Source organism: Balaenoptera musculus, chromosome 4 (assembly GCF_009873245.2).
Source record: "Balaenoptera musculus isolate JJ_BM4_2016_0621 chromosome 4, mBalMus1.pri.v3, whole genome shotgun sequence".
Classification (NCBI taxonomy): domain Eukaryota; kingdom Metazoa; phylum Chordata; class Mammalia; order Artiodactyla; family Balaenopteridae; genus Balaenoptera; species Balaenoptera musculus.
The window spans coordinates 67,576,175-67,595,967 of NC_045788.1; the positions used below are offsets into that span (position 1 = coordinate 67,576,175).

General features: G+C 35.5%; 1 pseudogene; it reads right to left on the bottom strand.

The window, feature by feature from the left end:
* Nucleotides 1-2,978: 2,978 nt before the first annotated feature.
* On the bottom strand, nucleotides 2,979-18,805 carry LOC118893993 (annotated as a pseudogene).
* Nucleotides 18,806-19,793: the final 988 nt, after the last annotated feature.

Consider the following 19,793-nt stretch of genomic DNA (forward strand, 5'->3'; position numbering starts at 1 on the left):
TTACTCCAGGCTTATCATTCAATCTTCGAAATTTAACTGGACATATAAAAGGGAGGAGCACTCTTTCCACTAGGTTTACAGTGCTATAGAATATAAGTGTGAAGCTTTCACAGTGCTCTGTGGGGAGAATCTCCCTGAGGATGAAGCCAGAACACAGGAATGCAGAATCAAGGGGCAGAGACAGAATTATGATGGCATCTTTGATTCAATTTTCCTGAAAGCCAAGTTTGTCCCTGGACTTTTCAGTTATGTGAAATAATAAAATTTTTGCTTGAACTGGTTTGAGTATGAGAGTATCCTCTGATATACTGAAGCACAAAATAAAACATTGATCTGGAAACTGAGAGGTCTCACATGTACTGCCTGGTATCAAGGGCCTCACAGACTTATAAAGAAGAGAAAGAATGCACATAAATTTGTAAATTTATTATGATAATAACTCTTTTCCATTGCCTCAATGTCTGATTACCTCACTTTTGAGACCATTTGTAAGAATAAATTGTATTAGATAAATGTAAGCCATTCCCTCATTCAAGCCAAGAAGCAATAATACTTTCAATTCTACCAAATACAGGGAGGAAAAAAAATGAAGTAAATCCTGATCTGAGTAAGGAGATGTCATCCTAAAAAGCTCAGTTTCAGATTTTATTTAATGCCATTGACATATCCTTGGACGTACTTTATTTCAAAATCTAGATTCCCTAATCATTGTGAGTTTTAAAGATCAGAAGAAGACGTGATTCTAAACATTTAAAAATAAACAGCTTTAGCATCTGTGGAATAAAAGCACATGAAGATGACTTCAAGATTTGCTATTTGAAGCTGGGAATAAAACCAAGGACCTTCTCAGTGCTCACAACTCTCTCCCATTTCTGTAAATCATACTATTGTTAAATTAAAAAGCTGAAGAAATAAGTGTACAAATCTATGCATTGAAAATATTATATAACAGTTTTTAAAATGCTGTAAATTGGAAATCAGTCAAAATCTATAGGCTTCGTAATCTCAAATGACATTTAACACTTTCTATCCAGCAAAAGGTTAATTAAAAGTAATTTTTAGACCATACCAATGTGAAATGGGAGAAGAAATTTTATGACATGAAGAGAGTTAAATTGTGAAAATTTATGCCTGTAAATACTGATAAAATGTCAATCTCTGTATATATGGACAGTGTATAAATTGGCTAAGATCAAGTATGTCTTTGACACATTTTTTTTACAGAATTGCGTTAAACCTAGAGAACAATTTAAAGAGAATTGACATCTTTATAATATCCAGTGTTACAATCCATGAACGTGAATTGTAAATCATGAATCCATTAGGGTCTTCTTTGATTTCTTTCATCAACATTTTGTGATTTTTAGGATAAAAGTCCTTTACATGTATTATTACAGTTATACCTGACTATTTTATTTTGGGGGGACAATTGTAAATTTTTTTAAAAAATTTTGATTTCTACGTTTCTTTTGATTTTTTTTAAATTGGGATATAGTTGTTTTACAATGTTGCATTAGTTTCTACTGTACAACGAAGTGGAGCCCCTGTGCTATACAGTGGGTTCTCATTAGTTATCTATTTTATACATATTAGTGTGTATTTGTCAATCTCAATCTTCCAATTCATCCCATACCCCTTTTCCCCCTTGGTGCCCATATGTTTGTTCTCTACGTCTGTGTCTCTACTTCTGCCTTGCAAACAGGTTCATCTGTACCATTTTTCTAGATTCCACATATATGCATTAATATATGATATTTGTTTTTCTCTTTCTGACTTACTTCACTCTGTATGACAGTCTCTATGTCCATCCATGTCTCTATAAATGACCCCATTTCATTCCTTTTTATGGCTGAGTAATATTCCATTGTATATATGTACCACATCTTCTTTATCCATTCATCTGTCAATAGGCATTTAGGTTGTTTCCATGACCTGGTTATTGTAAATAGTGCCACAATGAACATCGCGGTGTACCACATCTTCTTTATCCATTCATCTGTCAATGGGCATTTAGGTTGTTTCCATGACCTGGCTATTGTAAATAGTGCCACAATGAACAATGGGGTGCATGTGTCTTTTTGAGTTATGGTTTTCTCTGGGTATATACCCAGTAGTGGGATTGCTTCTTAGTATATACAAATACAATTGATTTTTATGTGTCACTCATGAATCTTGCAACTGTGTTGAAATCTCTTAATAGTTCTAAGAATTTTTTTGTATATTCCTTGAGATTTTCGATGTAAACAATCATATCATATGGAAATAGGGCCAATTTATTTCTTTAATTTTTTTCTCACCCTATTGCACTGACTAGAACTTCTAGTTTAATAAGAGTAGTGAGTACAGACATCCTCACCTTATCCCAATTTTAGAGGGAAAATATTCAGTTTTTCACTCTGTTTTTTTTTTTTTACACCCTTGTACAATCATCTTTATTGATTTGTAAAAGCTGTATACACATCTAAAACCCTGAATTTACTTTGTAAAAATAAATCTTTAGCAATAAATGTCACTATCAAAATCCCATTATTCTCAGGCTATTATGTAGTTATTTACATGCTTTTCAGCAACGGTTGAAAAGAATCTTAGAGGACGAAAGCCAGTATATCAAAAAAACCCTGTAAATTGCATTTGCAATTATACTGTTGTTTAACCGCCATATGAAAATATGGCTACATGCCTTACGTTAATGATAATGTAGCTATCTGTGTTGCTGTGGTGTGCTAGCAGCACACAAGCTGCCACCGGTCTCCACTCTGTCATCAGTGCATTCTTTACTGCACGATGCTTTCCCAGTGGAACACCTGTGACAAACTACTTATGGAGAATGATAAAGTGCTATAAAAAAGAGGGACTGGACCCACACCTGTCTCTGCCATCTGGTCTTTTTCTCACTCAAGCAGTGTTGTATTTTTAGAAAACCATGCTTCTACTGAACATACTTCATATTTGATTTTAAAAAAAGTCAGTATTTTAAAGTTGGTGAGCTTTGTCTAGGTGTTTTGAGACAGAAACATGAAAAGCTTAAAGGCACAATAAGAGGGAAGTGAATGCTACATATAAAATATATTTCAAGTCTTCTAGGTTACTCTAATCCAAAATCTTCTGAATTTGAAATTCCAATAATCAATTTCTGTTTCAGGTCCTTTTTGTTCTTGTAGGGGGGAAGGCAAAGTTGACTGAAGCAGGTGTGGGCCACAGGCAACCAGTTAGTAGAAGTTTCATTCTTTGAGATTTTAAAGTTCAAATCAGCCATTCCTCCTACAGGTACTCTGTCACTTCTTGTGGTAAAATGTAGCAACTTCTTTTGAAGATCAAGAGGAAATCCAAGCACAACATCCCAAAAGTATCATATAGTCAAGTCGGTTTTTGCATAGCCATCATACTGAGTACTTCTCTGCAGGGCGTGCATATCCAGTTCAGGACTTCCACAGACCAGAATTTCAACCTCTTCTGGACGAAGCAGCATTAGGGCATTTGAAGCACACACACTGTGAAATCCATAATAAAATGCAGCAAACTGCTTATACATGGACTTGTTGAGAAGAAAGTCAATATAAAGCTGTGCATATTCTTTCCTATTTTGATTGGTAACTGGAATTTTATCACCACCTGGCTTTAAATTATAGGACTTGATCATTCCGAATTCTTCTTGAAACACCTGAAATGTTGAATAGAAATCTTCTTCAACATTGCATTCATATGACAGGAGTTCACTTAATCTATCTTTGATTTCTTCAGTGATCCATTGGCTGTTTAGTAACATATTGTTCAGCCTCCATGTGGTTGTGTTTTTTCTGCCAACTCAGGCATAATTTGACACAGGTCGTCAGTGGTAACACTGCAGATGCCCACTGGCGTATTTTGATCTTTAGGAACGATGGGAGGGCTCAATAGTTTCTTGTAGCAGCAGGGGGGGAAACGAATATCCAAAACAATGCTGTTATAAACAGCTAGTCCCATAAGAATTCCAACCAATCGGAATTCAGAATAGTTGTCACATTTAAAGCTGCTAAACCAATGGCAGTATGAATCCTTATAATATGTAAACATGCCATAATCTGGATGAAAAATTTGGCGAATTAGAAGAAGGAACCATTCTTTAGTCAAGCCGCCCATACCCAAACCAGCTTCCCCTACAAAGGTAACTTTCAACTTCTTTTTCAAGTCTACTCTTTTCCGGGTTAACTCATCAAGAGAATCGCTGACCAGATGTGTCCGCCTTACTTTCATATTTAGAAATAACATATTCATATCAGGTCTCTGTCTTCTAGATACTTTATCCACCAGACTTTGTTGTGAGAATTTCCAAAGCTCTGCCAGGTGTGGTATTCTTCCATGAGATCAATATGATCCAATGTAGAATTATAGAAATCAGTATAAGGAATAAGGGGAGGAAGAACGAAATTGTTTGCAGTATTAAGTAAAGCCAACTTTAGATGATGATGGGATCCACCAGGAACGCTTTGATATAGGTGGAAATTCTTCCGGCTTTGCAGGAAACAGGCGTAAAGAAATAAATTGCAGCAATCTCTCTACCAGTTGTTTGAACCTCTTCTGGGATAATTTTTTAAACCAGTGAACTAGGAAATGATGGTCAGCTTCCACTAACGTAGCTATCTGTTGTAGCAAGTGAGCATAGATGACATATGTAGATGTGTTATTAAATTGAGGATTCTGTAAAAGTATAAAATATGCTCTAAGGTAATCTTTTGTTCGTGGACATTTCCATTCTTGTAACAGGCTGTTAATGATTTCCTTTAATACTGTCTTCTGAATGTCTTGAGGCTGCTAGTGTTGGAGGGTCTCCTGCAGAGGCGGGGGGTGGCTCTGTCTCACCGTGAGGACAAGGACACAGGCAGCAAAAGTTCTGGGAAGTACTCCTTAGCGTGAGCCCTCCCAGAGTCAGCCATGAGCCCCACCGAAGAACCCAGGTAGCTCACTCTGTTTTTAATTAATTTATTTTTATTGAAGTATATTTGATTTACAATATTGTATTACTTTCAGGTGTCCAACAAAGAGATTCAAAGTGATTCAGTTATATATATATCAGATACATATATATATCAGATACATATATATATCTGATCCTGGACTTTTGCTTGTTGGGAGTTTTTAAATTACTGATTCAATTTCAGTCCTGGTAATTGGTCTGTTCATACTTTCTATTTCTTTCTGATTCAGTCTCAGGAGATTGTACCTTTCTAAGTTTTGTCCATTTCTTCTAGGTTTTCCATTATATCAGTGTATAATTGATCATAATAGTCTCTTATGATTCTCTGTATTTCTGTGGTGCTGGTTGTAGTAACTTTTTTTTCAATTCTGATTTTATTGATTTGGGCCCTCTCCCTTTTTTTTGATGATTCTGGCTAAAGGTTTATCAATTTTATTTATCTTTTCAAACAATCAGTTTTGGGGTTCATTGATTTTTTTAGTCTGTCTTTCATTTATTTCTGCTCTGATCTTTATGATTTCTTTCCTTCTACTAATGGGGTTTTGTTTGTTCTTCTTTCTCTACTTGCTTTAGGTGTAAGTTTAGGTTGTTTATTTGAGATTTTTCTTGTTCCTAAGGTAAGCTTGTATCACTATAAACTTCCCTCTTAGAACTGGTTTTACTGTGCCCCATAGGTTTTAGATCATCTTGTTTTCATTTTCATTTGTCTCTAGGTTTGTTTTTTTTTTAATTTCCTCTTTGATTTCTTCAGTGATCCATTGGCTGTTGAGTAACATATTGTTCAGCCTCCATGTGGCTGTGTTTTTTGCAGTGTTTTTTTTTTTTTCTTGTAGTTGATTTTTAAGCTCATAGTGTTGTGGTCATAAAAGATGCTTGATATGATTTCAATTTTCTTAAATCTACCAAGGTTTGCTTTGTGGCCCAGCATGTGATCTATGTTGGAGGCAGTCTTTCACTCTTGATGCATGGTGATAGCTGGAAATTTTAGTAGATGCTCTTCATCAGGTTGAGGTAATTCCACTTTATTACTAATATGCTTAGAGTTTTTATCATGAATTAACGTTGGATTTTCTAAAATGCTTTATCTTTGTCAATTGATATGTCACTTGATTTTTCTTTTTCCGCTTATAGATATGGTGAATTAAATTGATTGATTTTCAAATGTTGAAGAAGTCTTCCATACCTGTTATAGATTTCACTTGGTAATGATGTATTTTTTTATACTTTTCTGGATTTAATTTTCTAATATTTTGTTGACAGTTTTTATGTGTAAGCTCATGGAGATACTGGTCTGTAGATGTTTTTCCTCTTTCTTTCCTTTTTATTTTGTGCTGTCCTTGTCTGGTTTTGATATCATGTTGATACTAGTCTTATAGAATGTTGTTGTATTCTTTAACTGTTTGGTAGAAATCTTCAGTGAAACATCTGGGTCTGGTTTCTTTTTGGAGAGCTTTTAAATTACAAATTCAATTTCTTTAAAGGTAATAAGATTATTTAGTTTGACTATTTCATCTTTACTGAGCCTTAGTAGTTTGTGGGTTTTGAGGAATTTGTCCATTTCTTCTAAATTGAATTTATGACTGCAGAATTGTTTGCAGTAGTCTCCTCTTATGCTTTTAATGACTACAAGATCTGTAGTGATGGTTCTTGTTTCATTCTTAATATTAGTAATTTATGTCTTTGCTAGTTGCTTTCTTTGTCAGTCTTAGTAGAGCATTATCAATTTTAATTTTTTCCAAAAGAAACAACTTCTTTTTCATTGATTTTCTCTACTGTTCTCCTGTTTTCAATTGCATTGATTTCTACTTGTGTCTTTATTATTTCTTCCTTATTCTTGCTTTGGGTATATTTTACTATTCTTTTCCTATCTTTTTGTCATTCTTTTAAAAAATTTTTTTACATTATTGATTAGAGGCTTTAGGTGAATCTCACATATTTTAATATGTTGTATTTTCATTTTTATTTAGTTCTATGAATTTTTAATTTACTTTGAGATTTCTTCCTTGACCCAAGGATTATTTAGGCTATTTCCAAGTATAGAGACTTTTTTAGAGACTAGATTAATTTCTAGTTTGATTCTATTATTTTCATAGAACATACTATAAAAATTACAAGTATCTTACATTTGTTGAGGTTTGTTTTGTGACTCAGGATATGGTTTATCTTAGTGAATATTCCATAGTGCTTTAAAAAAAGTGTATTCTGCTATTGTTGTATCAACCCATATATTTGAGTAATCACTAAATTTAAATGATATGAGGTAAATGTATACATAAGGCCTAGTCTCTATCTTTGAGTATCTAATAAAATGGTCCAAGAAAATCTATTTATAAAAATAATTATACATATATCCTCATTAAAAATAATAATAATTATAAAATGGTGATAATCAGAGATTTCCAAATGATTTAGATGAGAACGTTTTTATAGAAAGAGTGGTATTTTTGTCAGATATTAAAGGATGGGTAAAGCTCCAACATACGAGATTTGAAGGAAATATATTGGTTTTGTTTATGTAGGGCATGGAGGCAGAGAGAGGAAAAGGGAAGAAGTTTGACTACCTACTCTTCTAGGATATAGGATTCTACCAATCAAATGTTAAACAGAACCAGATCTAAACACTGGGTGTTGATATAAAAAGATTTCAGATCTCATGCCTCTGGTGTTTTATGTTTTCCTTCCTGGGGAAGCTCTGTTCTAAGGCTATTAAAAGTCAGTGATTTACAGAATGTTAGTACAAAATTGGACTTTGAGAAATTAAGAAATCTAGGTCTGTGAATGTTTCACAACAGGAGTTGATTTCCATTTGAAACAAAAGAGAAAGACCTGTTACAAACTATACAAATTATAATATGCCAGAACAGGCAAGAACTAAAAGTGTAAGGCTTTGGGTAAAGAACCAAAACATTTTTTTTTTTTTCTGTTAAATAAGAGAAAGCACAGTTTCCCTAGAAGTTAAACATGTATTAAGAAATTATAAAACATGTTAATCATACAATTTTTCCTACTACAACAAGCAAGTCAAAATATGAAGAAACATTGGAATTATTCATAGCATGTAGGGGAAATGAAATATATAGGATATTTTATGTCAAATTGATAAAAATAAAGTTTCTTATTTGCACACATTTTACATATCCATTATTTATATTTTGCAGATGAAAAATGGAGGGTTAAAGACATATGCAGCACTTGACCAGCATCACATAGTTGATTAGAGGTAATTTTTTTCAATTTTATTCAGGATCTTGGCCTCCATAGTTCATGCTCTTTCTTGTAAAACAAAAACCACAGCTCTCTGCTCATAATAAAAATCTTTACAAAATGGCAAAAAAAAAAAAAGTATGTCAGTGTTCCCAAAGAGAATATTAACTACATATTCCTTAATAATGCTCACATTTCTATATCTTGGTTTTCCCTGTAGCTCATAGGTTAGTCTTGCTCAGTGTCATTAGCTGGGCTTCCTCTTTTCCAGATTGATAACATGGAAGAACCCAGGGCTCAGTCCTTGATCTTCTCTTCTCTATCTTCACTCACTCCCTTAATGATGTCATCTAGTCTCATAGGTTTAAATACCAACTTTATGCTGATGGTTACCAAATTTGTTTCCCAAGCTCTGACTCTGTATACCCAACTGTGTCCTCAACATCTCCATTTGGATAATTTATAACATCTCACCCTTCACCTGTTCAAATGAACTGCTACTTCTGTGCCCCAAACTTGCTCCAACTTCAGTGTCCTCCGTCTCAATTGATAGCAATTTTATTTCTCCATTTGGTCAGGCAAAAAAAAAAAAAAAAAAACCTTGGCGACATTACTGATTGTTTTCTTCATTTAATACCCTATATTCATTTTGTAAGGAAATCCCATTGCCTCTACTTTCAAAATATATCTTGCAGAGACCTTCAAAATGGCAGAGAAGTAAAAAGTGGAGATCACCTTCCTCCCCACAAATACATCAGAAATACATCTTCATGTGGAACAACTCCTACAGAATGCCTACTGAATGCTGGCAGAAGATGTCAGATTTCCCAAAAGGCAAGAAACTCCCCACGTACATGGGTAGGGCAAAAGAAAAAAGAAAAAACAGAGACAAAAGAATAGGGATGGGACCTGCACCTCTGGGAGGGAGCTGTGAAGGAGGAAAAGTTTCCACACACCAGGAAGCCCCTTCACTGGTGGAGTTGGGGGGTGGCGGGAGGGGAGGCTTCAGAGCCATGGAGGAGAGTGCAGCAATAGGGGTGCAGAGGGCAAAGCAGAGAAATGCCTGCACAGAAGATCAGTGCCGACCAGCACTCACCAGCCTGAGAGGCTTGTCTGCTCACCCGCTGAATGGGTAGGGGCTGGAAGCTGAGGCTCTGGTTTTGGAGGTCAGATCCCAGAGAGAGGACCGGGGTTGGCTGTGTGAACACAGCCTGAAGGGGGTTAGTGTGCCACAGCTAGCCGGGAGGGAGACTGGGAAAAAGTCTGGACCTGCCTAAGAGGCAAGAGACTACTGTTTCAGGGTGCGTGAGGAGAGGGGATTCAGAGCACCACCTAAACGAGCTCCAGAAACAGGCGCAAGTCACGGCTATCAGCAGGGACACCAGAGACGGGCATGAAATGCTAAGGCTCCTGCTGCAGCCACCAAGAAGCCTGTGTGCAAGCACAGATCACTACCCACACCTCTCCTCCTGGGAGCTGTGCAGCCTGCCACTGCCAGGGCCCTGTGATCAAGGGACAACTTCCCTGGGAGAACACAAGGCACGCCTCAGGCTGTTGCAATGGCACGCCAGCCTCGGCCACTGCAGGCTTGCCCCGCATTCTGTACCCCTCCCTCCCCCCGGCCTGAGTGAGCCAGAGCCCCAGATCAGCTGCTCCTTTAACCCTGTCCTGTCTGAGTGAAGAACAGACGCCCTCAGGTGACCTACACGCAGAGGCGGATCCAAATCCAAAGCTGAGCCCCGGGAGCTGTGCGAACAAAGAAGAGAGAGGGAAATTTCTCCCAGCAACCTCAGGAGCAGCGGGTTAAAATTCCACAATCAACATGATGTACCCTGCATCTGTGGAATACCTGAATAGACAGCAAATCATCTGAAAATTGAGGTCGTGAACTTTGGGAGCAACTGTAGACTTGGGGCTTGCTTTCTGCACCTAATTTGTTTCTGGTTTTATGTTTATCTTAGTTTAGTATTTAGAGTTTATTATCATTGGTAGATTTGTTTATTGATTTGGTTGCTCTCTTCCATTTTTTTTTATGTAGATATATATATTTTTTCCCTTTTTCTCTTTTTCTGAGTGTGATGTATATGCTTCTTTGTGTGATTTGTCCTAGGGTTCTCTCTGTTTTTTTTTTTTTTAATATAGTTTTTAGCACTTGCTATCATTGGTGGATTTCTTTTTTGGTTTGGTTGCTCTCTTCTTTCTTTCTTTCTTTTTTTATTTTTTCTTTTTGTAATTACTTTTTAATTTTTTTAATCTTAATTTTTTTTTAATTTTTATTTTAATATTTTATTTTATTTTTTTCTTTCTTTCTTTTTTTCTCACTTTTCTTCTGAGCTGGGTGGATGACAGGGTTTTGGTGCTCCGGCCAGGTGTCAGGCCTGTGCCACTGAGGTGGGAGAGCTGAGTTCAGGATATTGGTGCACCAGAGACCTCCTTGCTCCATGTAATATCAAACAGCGACAGGTCTCCCAGAGATCACCACCTCAGTGCTAAGACCCAGCTCCACTCAATGACCAGCAAGCTACAGTGCTGGACACCCTATGCCATGCAACTAGCAAGACAGGAATGCAACCACACCCATTAGCAGAGACGAAGCCTAAATTCATAATAAGGTCACAGACATCACAAAACACACCACCGAACGTGGTCCTGCCCACCAGAAAGACAAGATCCAGCCTCATCCACCAGAGCACATGCACTAATCCCCTCCACCAGGAAACCTACACAGCCCACTGAACCAACCTTACCCACTGGGGGCAGACACCAAAAGCAACGGGAACTACTAACCTGCAGCCTGAAAAAAGGAGACCCCAAACACAGTAAGTTAACCAAATGAGAAAACAGAGAAACACACAGCTGAAGAAGGGGCAAGGTAAAAACACACCAGACGAAAAAAATGAAGAGGAAAAAGGCAGTCTCCCTGAAAAAGAATTCACAGTAATGAGAGTAAAGATGATACAAAATCTTGGAAATAGAATGGAGAAAATTCAAGAAACATTTAACAAGGACCTACAAGAACTAAAGAGCAGACAAACAATGATGAACAACACTATAAATGAAATGAAAAATTCTCTAGAAGGAATCAATAGCAGAATAACTGAGGCAGAAGAACGGATATGTGACCAGGAAGATAAAATAGTGGAAATAACTACTGCAGAGAAGAAAAAAGAAGAAAAGAATGAAAATAATTAAGGACAGTCTCAGAGACATCTGGGACAACATTAAATGCACCAACATGCAAATTATAGGGGCCCCAGAAGAAGAAAAAGAAAGGGACTGAGAAAATATTTGAAGAGATTATAGTTGAAAATTTCCCTATTATGGGAAAGGAAATAGTCAATCAACTCCAGGAAGGGCAGAGAGTACCATACAGGATAGATCCAAGGAGAAACATGCCAAGACACATATTAATCAAACTATCAAAAATTAAATACAAAGAAAAAATATTAAAAGCAGCAAGGGAAAAACAACAAATAACATACAAGGGAATCACCATAAAGTTAACAGCTGATCTTTCAGCAGAAACTCTGCAAGTCAGAAGGGAGTGGCAGGACATATTTAAACTGATGAAAGGAAAAACCTACAACCAAGATTACTCTACCCAGCAAGGATCTCATTCAGATTCAACAGAGAAATTAAAACCTTTACAGACAAGCAAAAGCAAAGAGAATTCTGCATCACCAAACCAGCTTTACAACAAATGCTAAAGTAATTTCTCTAGGCAGGAAACACAAGAGAAGGAAAAGACCCACAATAACAAACCCAAAACAACTGAGCAAATGGAAATAGGAACATACATATCGATAACTACCTTAAATGTAAATGGATGAAATGTGCCAAACAAAACACATAGACTGGCTGAATGGATACAAAAACAAGACCTGTATATACGCTGTCTACAAGACACCCACTTCAGACTTAGGGACACATAGAGACTGAAAGTGAGGGGATGGAAAAAGATATTCCATGCAAATGGAAATCAAAAGGAAGCTGGAGTAGCAATTCTCATATCAGACAAAATGGACTATAAAATAAAGACTATTACAAAAGTCAAAGAAGGAAACTATAGAATGATGAAGGGATGAATCCAAGAAGAAGATATAACAATTGTAAATATTTATGCACCCAACATGGGAGCACCAAAGTATATAAGGAAAATGCTAACAGCTATAAATGGGGAAATCAACAATAATGCAATCATATTAGGGGACTTTAACACCCCACTTTCACCAATGGACAGATCATCCAAAATGAAAATAAATAAGGAAACACAAGCTTTAAATGATACATTAAACAAGATGGACTTAATTGCTATTTATAGGACATTCAATCCAAAAACAACAGAGTGCAATTTCTTCTCAAGTGCTCATGGAACATTCTCCAGGATAGATCATATCTTGGGTGACAAATCAAGCCTTGGTAAATTTAAGAAAATTGAAATAGTATCAAGTATATTTTCTGACCACAATGCTATAAGACTAGATATCCATTACAGAAAAAAAATTTGTAAAAAATACAAACACATGGAGGCTAAACAATACACTACTTAATAACCAAGAGATCACTGAAGAAATCAAAGAGGAAATCAAAAAATACTTAGAAACAAATGACAATGAAAACACGATGACCCAAAACCTATGGGATGCAGCAAAAGCAGTTCTAAGAGGGAAGTTTATAGTAATACAGTCCTACCTCAAGAAACAAGAAACATCTCAAATGAACAATCTAAACTTACACCTAAAGCAACTAGAGAAAGAAGAACCAAAAAAAGCCCAAAGTTAGCAGAAGGAAAGAAATCATAAAGATCAATTCAGAAATAAATGAAAAAGAAATGAAGGAAACAATAGCAAACATCAATAAAACTAAAAGCTGCTTCTTTGAGAAGATAAACAAAATTGATAAACCATTAGCCAGACTTATCAAGAAAAAAAGGGAGAAGACTCAAATCAATAGAATTAGAAATAAAATAGGAGAAGTAACAACTGACACTGCAGAAATACAAAGGATCATGAGAGATTACTACAAGCAACTATTTGCCAATAAAATGGACAACCTGGAAGAAATGGAAAAATTCTTAGAAAAGCACAACCTTCTGAGATTGAACCAGGAAGAAATAGAAAATATAAACAGACCAATCACAAATACTGAAATTGAGACTGTGATTAAATCTTCCAACAAAAACCCAGGACCAGATGGCTTCACAGGAGAATTCTATTAAACATTTAGAGAAGAGCTAACACCTAACCTTCTCAAACTCTTCCAAAATATAGCAGAGCGAGGAACACTCCCAAACTCATTCTATGAGGCCACCATCACCCTCATACCAAAACCAGACAAAGATGTCACAAAGAAAGAGAACTACGTGCCAACTACATTGATGAACCTAGATGCAAAAATCCTCAAAAAAATCTTAGCAAACAGAATCCAACAGCACGTTAAAAGGATCATAAACCATGATCAAGTGGTGTTTATCCCAGGAATACAAGGATTCTTCAATATATGCAAATCAATCAATGTGATACACCATATTAACAAACTGAAGGAGCAAAACCATATGTTCATTTCAATAGATGAAGAAAAAGCTTTCAACAAAATTCAACACCCATTTATGATAAAGACACTCCAGAAAGTGGGCATAGAGGGAACCTACCTCAACATAATAAAGGCCCTATATGACAAACCCACAGCCAACATCATGCTCAATGGTCAAAAAGTGAAACCATTTACTCTAAGATCAGGAACAAGACAAGGTTGTCCACTCTCACCCCTATTATTCAACATACTTTTGGAAGTTTTAGCCACGGCAATCAGAGAAGAAAAGGAAATAAAAGGAATCCAAATTGGAAAAGAAGAAGCTGTCAGTGTTTGCATATGACATGATACCATACATAGAGAAACCTAAAGATGCTACCAGAAAACTACTAGAGCTAATCCATGAATATGGTAAAGTAGCAGGATACAAAATTAATGCCTAGAAATCTCTTGCATTCCTATACACTAATGATGAAACATCTGAAATAGAAATTAAGGAAACATTCCCATTTACCATTGCAACAAAAAGAATAAAATACCTAGGAATAAACCTACCTAAGGAGGTAAAAGACTTAGAAAACTATAAGACACTGATGAAGGAAATCATCGATGACACAAACAGATGGAGAGATATACCACGTTCTTGGATTAGAAGAATCAATATTGTGAAAATGACTATACTACCCAAAGCAATCTACAGATTCAGTGCAATCCCTTTCAAACTACCAATGGCATTTTTCACAGAACTAGAACAAAAAATTTCACAATTTGTATGGAAACACAAAAGACCCCGAATAGCCAAAGCAAATCTTGAGAAAGAAAAACGGAGCTGGATGAATCAGGCTCCCAGACTTCAGACTCTACTACAAAGCTACAGTATTCAAGACAGTATGATACTGGCACAAAATCAGAAATATAGATCAATGGAACAGGATAGAAAGCCCAGAGTTAAAACCATGAACATATGGTTACCTTACTTTTGATAAAGGATGCAAGAATATACAATAGAGAAAAGACAGCCTCTTCAATAAGTAGTGCTGGGAAAACTGGACAGCTATATGTAAAAGAATGAAATTAGAACACTCCCTAACACCATACACAAAAATAAACTCAAAATGATTAAAAACCTAAATATAAGTCCAGACACTACAAAACTCGTAGAGGAAAACATAGTCAGAACACTTTATGACATAAATCACAGCAAGATCCTTTTTGACCCACCTCCTAGAGAAATGGAAATAAAAACAAAAATAAACAAATTGGACTTAATGAAACTTAAAAGTTTTGCATAGCAAAGGAAACCATAAACAAGACGAAAAGACAGCCCTCAGAATGGGAGAAAATATTTGCAAATGAAACAACTGACAAAGGATTAATCTCCAAAATTTACAAGCAGTTCATGCAGGTCAATATCAAAAAAACAAACAACCCAATCCAAAAATGGGCAGAAGATCTAAACAGACATTTCTCCAAAGAAGATATACAGATTGCCAACAAACACATGAAAGAATGTTCAACATCACTTATCATTAGAGAAATGCAAATCAAAACTACAATGAGGTATCACCTCACACCAGTCAGAATGGCCATCATAAAAAATCTACAAACAATAAATGCTGGAGAGAGTGTGGAGAAAAGGAAACCCTCTTGCACTGTTGGTGGGAATGTAAATTGATACAGCCACTATGGAGAACAGTATGGAGGTTCCTTAAAATCTGAAAATAGAACTACCATACAACCCAGCAATCCCACTATTGGGCATATACCCTGAGAAAACCATAATTCAAAAAGAGTCATGTACCACAATGTTCATTGTCATTCTATTTACAATATCCAGGACATGGAAGCAACCTAAGTGTCCATTGACAGATGAATGGATAAAGAAGATATGGCACATATATACAATGGAATATTGCTCAGCCATAAAAAGAAACAAAATTGAGTTATTTGTAATGAGGTGGATGCACCTAGAGTCTGTCATACAGAGTGAAGTAAGTCAGAAAATTGAAAAAAATACTGTATGTTAATACATATATATGGAATCTAAAAAAAAAAGAAAAAAAGGTTCTGAAGAACCTAGGGGCAGGACAAGAATCAAGATGCAGATGTAGAAAATGGACTTGAGGACACGGGAAGGGGGAAGGGTAAGCTGGGGCGAAGTGAGAGAGTGGTATGTACATATATACACTACGAAATGTAAAATTGATAGCTAGTGAGAAGCAGCCACATAGCACAGAGAGATCACCTCTGTGCCTTGTGACCACCTAGAGTGGTGGGATAGGGAGGGTGGGAGGCAAACGCAAGAGGGAGGAGATATGGTGATATATGTATATGTATAGCTTATTCACTTTTTTATAAAGCAGAAACTAACACACCATTGTAAAAAAATTATACTCCAATAAAGATGTTAAAAAAAAAATATATATATATATATATATATTGCAACTGACCACTTCTTTCCGGTCCGCTTGTGAATATTATGTTTTGCCTAGATTACTTTGATAGCCGTTAACTATTCTCCCTATATCTATCTTTGTTCACATCCAGTCCATTTTCATCATAATAGCCAGAGTGATCATTATAAAATATTGTTGGGACTTACCACTTTTCTGCTTCCTGCAATAGTCTCCTATTTAAATTTCACTCAAAATAGGGATAGTCCTACATAGGGGGAGTACAGGTTATCCCAAAACTGAGAAGCAACTTCATAAGAAAAAACTAGAAATTTTATATCTACTATGTCTATATTAACAAATTCCATTCCCTCTTACTCCTTCAAAAAAAGTGTTTACAGTTGAAAGAGTAGCTTCTTACATCTTTTAATACGATTCATGAAATGGCAAATTTCCACCAAGAAAACAGGAGTATTCAAACTGACTTTTAGGTTTGATTTTTAAAATTTGGGTCTCAAATCTGTTGGTTTCACTTAATAGGAAAGATACTATGGAACATATTATGCACTGTTATTGCAAAAGAAGGAAATTCCTGAACGATCTGTAAGATTTTCTTTTGGTTTAAATAACCTATTACTCATATTCTCTCCTCTAGTTAAATCTATTGTACTTCTCACTTACACCAGTATCTTTCAGTAGTAGTTTATAATTACATTTATTGAACATTTACTATAGGTCCTGAGCTGCCTTACATACATAATTTAGTATAATTCTTACATCACTGTAAAACAGATTTTATTATTAACTGTTTTGCAGGTGAGAAACTGATGATATGAGCAGTTAAGTAAATTGTATTGATACAAGGTCACAAATCTGCTAAATAGCAGAACTGGGATTTGAACTCAGGCTTGAGGCCATATTCCTTCCTTTAGCCATATTGAATTTAATTCATTGATTGAAATTATTTACCATTAAATTTCTTCTTCACATTAAGCTGCCTTCCTGTAACTAACATCAGTTAATCCTGGGTCTCTTTTCCAGAGTAAAACAGAATGGATCTTCTTGTTAATTTTATAACAGTTCTTGTTATATTGTACTGATGAATTAATTTTTTACCATTATGAAATAACCCTCTTTAACCATTGTAATTTTCCGTGGTCTGAAGTCCACTTTATTTGATAATGATGTAGCCACTCTAGCTTTCTTCTTATTTTTTTGCTTTCGTTTTATTGAGGCTAAATTCACATCATATAAATTTAACCATTTTAAAGTGTACAACTCAGTGTCCTTTAGTACATTTCCAGTAGTGTACAACTATCACCTCTATGTAGTTCCAAATCATTTTAATCACCCTGAAATAAAACCCCAAGCCCCATAAGCCATCTCCTCAGTTTCCTCCAGCCCCTGGAAACCACCAGTCTGCTTTCTGTCTCTAAGGATGTATCTATTCTGGATATTTCATATAAACAGAATAACACAAAAAATATAATGTATCTTTTGTGTTTGACTTCTTTTAAGTGGCATAATGTTTTTGATGTTCATCCATGTTGTAATACATTTCAGTACTTTGTTCCTTTTTAATGACTAAATAATATTCCACTGTGCATATATAACACATTGTCTTTATCCATTCAACCGTTGATGGACATTTGGGTTGTCTTCACTTTTTGACTATTGTGAATAATGCTACTTTAACATTATGTACAATTATTTGAGGACCTGTTTTCAGTTATTTATAGTATATACCTTAGAAAAGAATTGGTGCATCATGTGGTAATTCTACGTTTAATTTTTGAGATACCACTGGACTATCTACCATAGTGACTGTCTTCTTATTTCTTCACATAGTCTATCTTCTTCAATCTTTTTTCTTTAAATCTACATCTATGGATTTAAAATGCCTTTTTGATTTTTGATTTTGGAGAAAGCATATAGTTGAGTCATGCTTTTGAAAATATAGTTTAACTTTTTCTGCTCTTAATTCAAATGTTTATATCATTTACAGTAATTCAATTATCAATGCATTCCACTATTCACTGAAAATCTATTCATTTTCATCAGTCTTTATTATTTCTGTGCTTTATTTTTGTTTTATTGCACTTGCCTTCAAGTTCATTACATTTATTTGGTAGATTCTAATTTACTGTTAATTTAATCCAGTGAATTTTGGTTTCAGATATTATATTTATTTTTCAGATCTGGAATTTTGTTTTCTTCTTGTATATCTTTTCTTTCTTTCCTTATTATGTTCATGCTTTTATTTTAATGCATGAATGTAATTGTAATAACTGGTTAAGTCCTTGCCTGCTAATTCCATCATTTCTACTATATTGGGGTTGTTTCAATTGAGTCATTTTTTCTGACCAAGAGTCACATTTTCCTGTTCTTGGCATGTCTAGTAAGTTTTTATTAGATACTGGACATTGTGTATTTCATGTTGTTGAGTGTCAGGATTTTGTTGTTTTCTTTAAAATGGTTCTAATAGGGAGTTAAATTACTTGAGATTAAGTTTGATATTTTTGAGGTTTGGTCTTAAATTTTATCATGACAGTTATAGAGTAGCCTTTGCCAAGATAATAATTTAGCTACACTACACTAATAATTCAGAAGTACTTACCCAACTGGGGTCTTTATTGAATGCTTTAGTGATCAACAAAGATGCTTCATTCAAGATGGTGGAAATTTGAATAATTTCCACCCCTTTGAAAACTCTTGGAACCATTTACTCACAGCTTCCCTGTCCTCTATTTTCCAACATTGTAGAGACTCACTCAAGCAAGGCATGTACATCTTAATAAGAATAGAGAACCTGATTAGATTTCTAAAACCCTTTGGAATATATCCCTCCTTTCCATAACTCTGCCCTGCAAATTTCAGTTATTTCAAACTTACTGATTTCTGATCTGTGCATTCTCAAATCAGTGATACTACTGTACTTTTCATGGAATTTTCCTTTGTGATTGTTAAATTTACATGTCAACTTAGTTGGGTTAGTGCCCAGGTATGTAGTCAAACATTATTGTGGATGTTTCTGTAAGGGTGTTTTTAGATGAGATTAACTTGTTTTTTGGACTATTATTATTATTATTTTTTTAAATAAGAAGTTTGTACCTCTTTTTTTTTTAAATTAATTTATTTATTTTTGGCTGTGTTGGGTCTTCGTTTCTGTGCGAGGGCTTTCTCCAGTTGCGGCGGGCGGGGGCCACTCTTCATCACGGTGCACGGGCCTATCACTGTCGCGGCTTCTCCCGTTGCAGAGCACAGGCTCCAGACGCGCAGGCTCAGTAGTTGTGGCTCACAGGCTTAGTTGATCCGTGGCATGTGGGATCTTCCCAGACCAGGGCTCGAACCCGTGTCCCCTGCATTGGCAGGCGGATTCTTAACCACTGCACCACCAGGGAAACCCTGGACTACTATTATTTTTAATAAACCTTATTTTTATAATAGATTTAGGTTCACAGCAAAATTTAATAGAAGCTACAGAGAATTTCCACATACATTCTGCCCCCAGAAATGCATAGCCTCCTCCATTATCATCCCTTACCAGAGTGGTACATATGTTACAACGGATGAACCTACATTGACATATCATAGTCCATAGTTTACCTTAGGGCTCGCTATTGGTGTAATATATTCCATGGGTCTGGGCAAATGTATATTGACATGTATTCACCATTAAGGATTATACAGAGTAATATCATTGCCCTAAA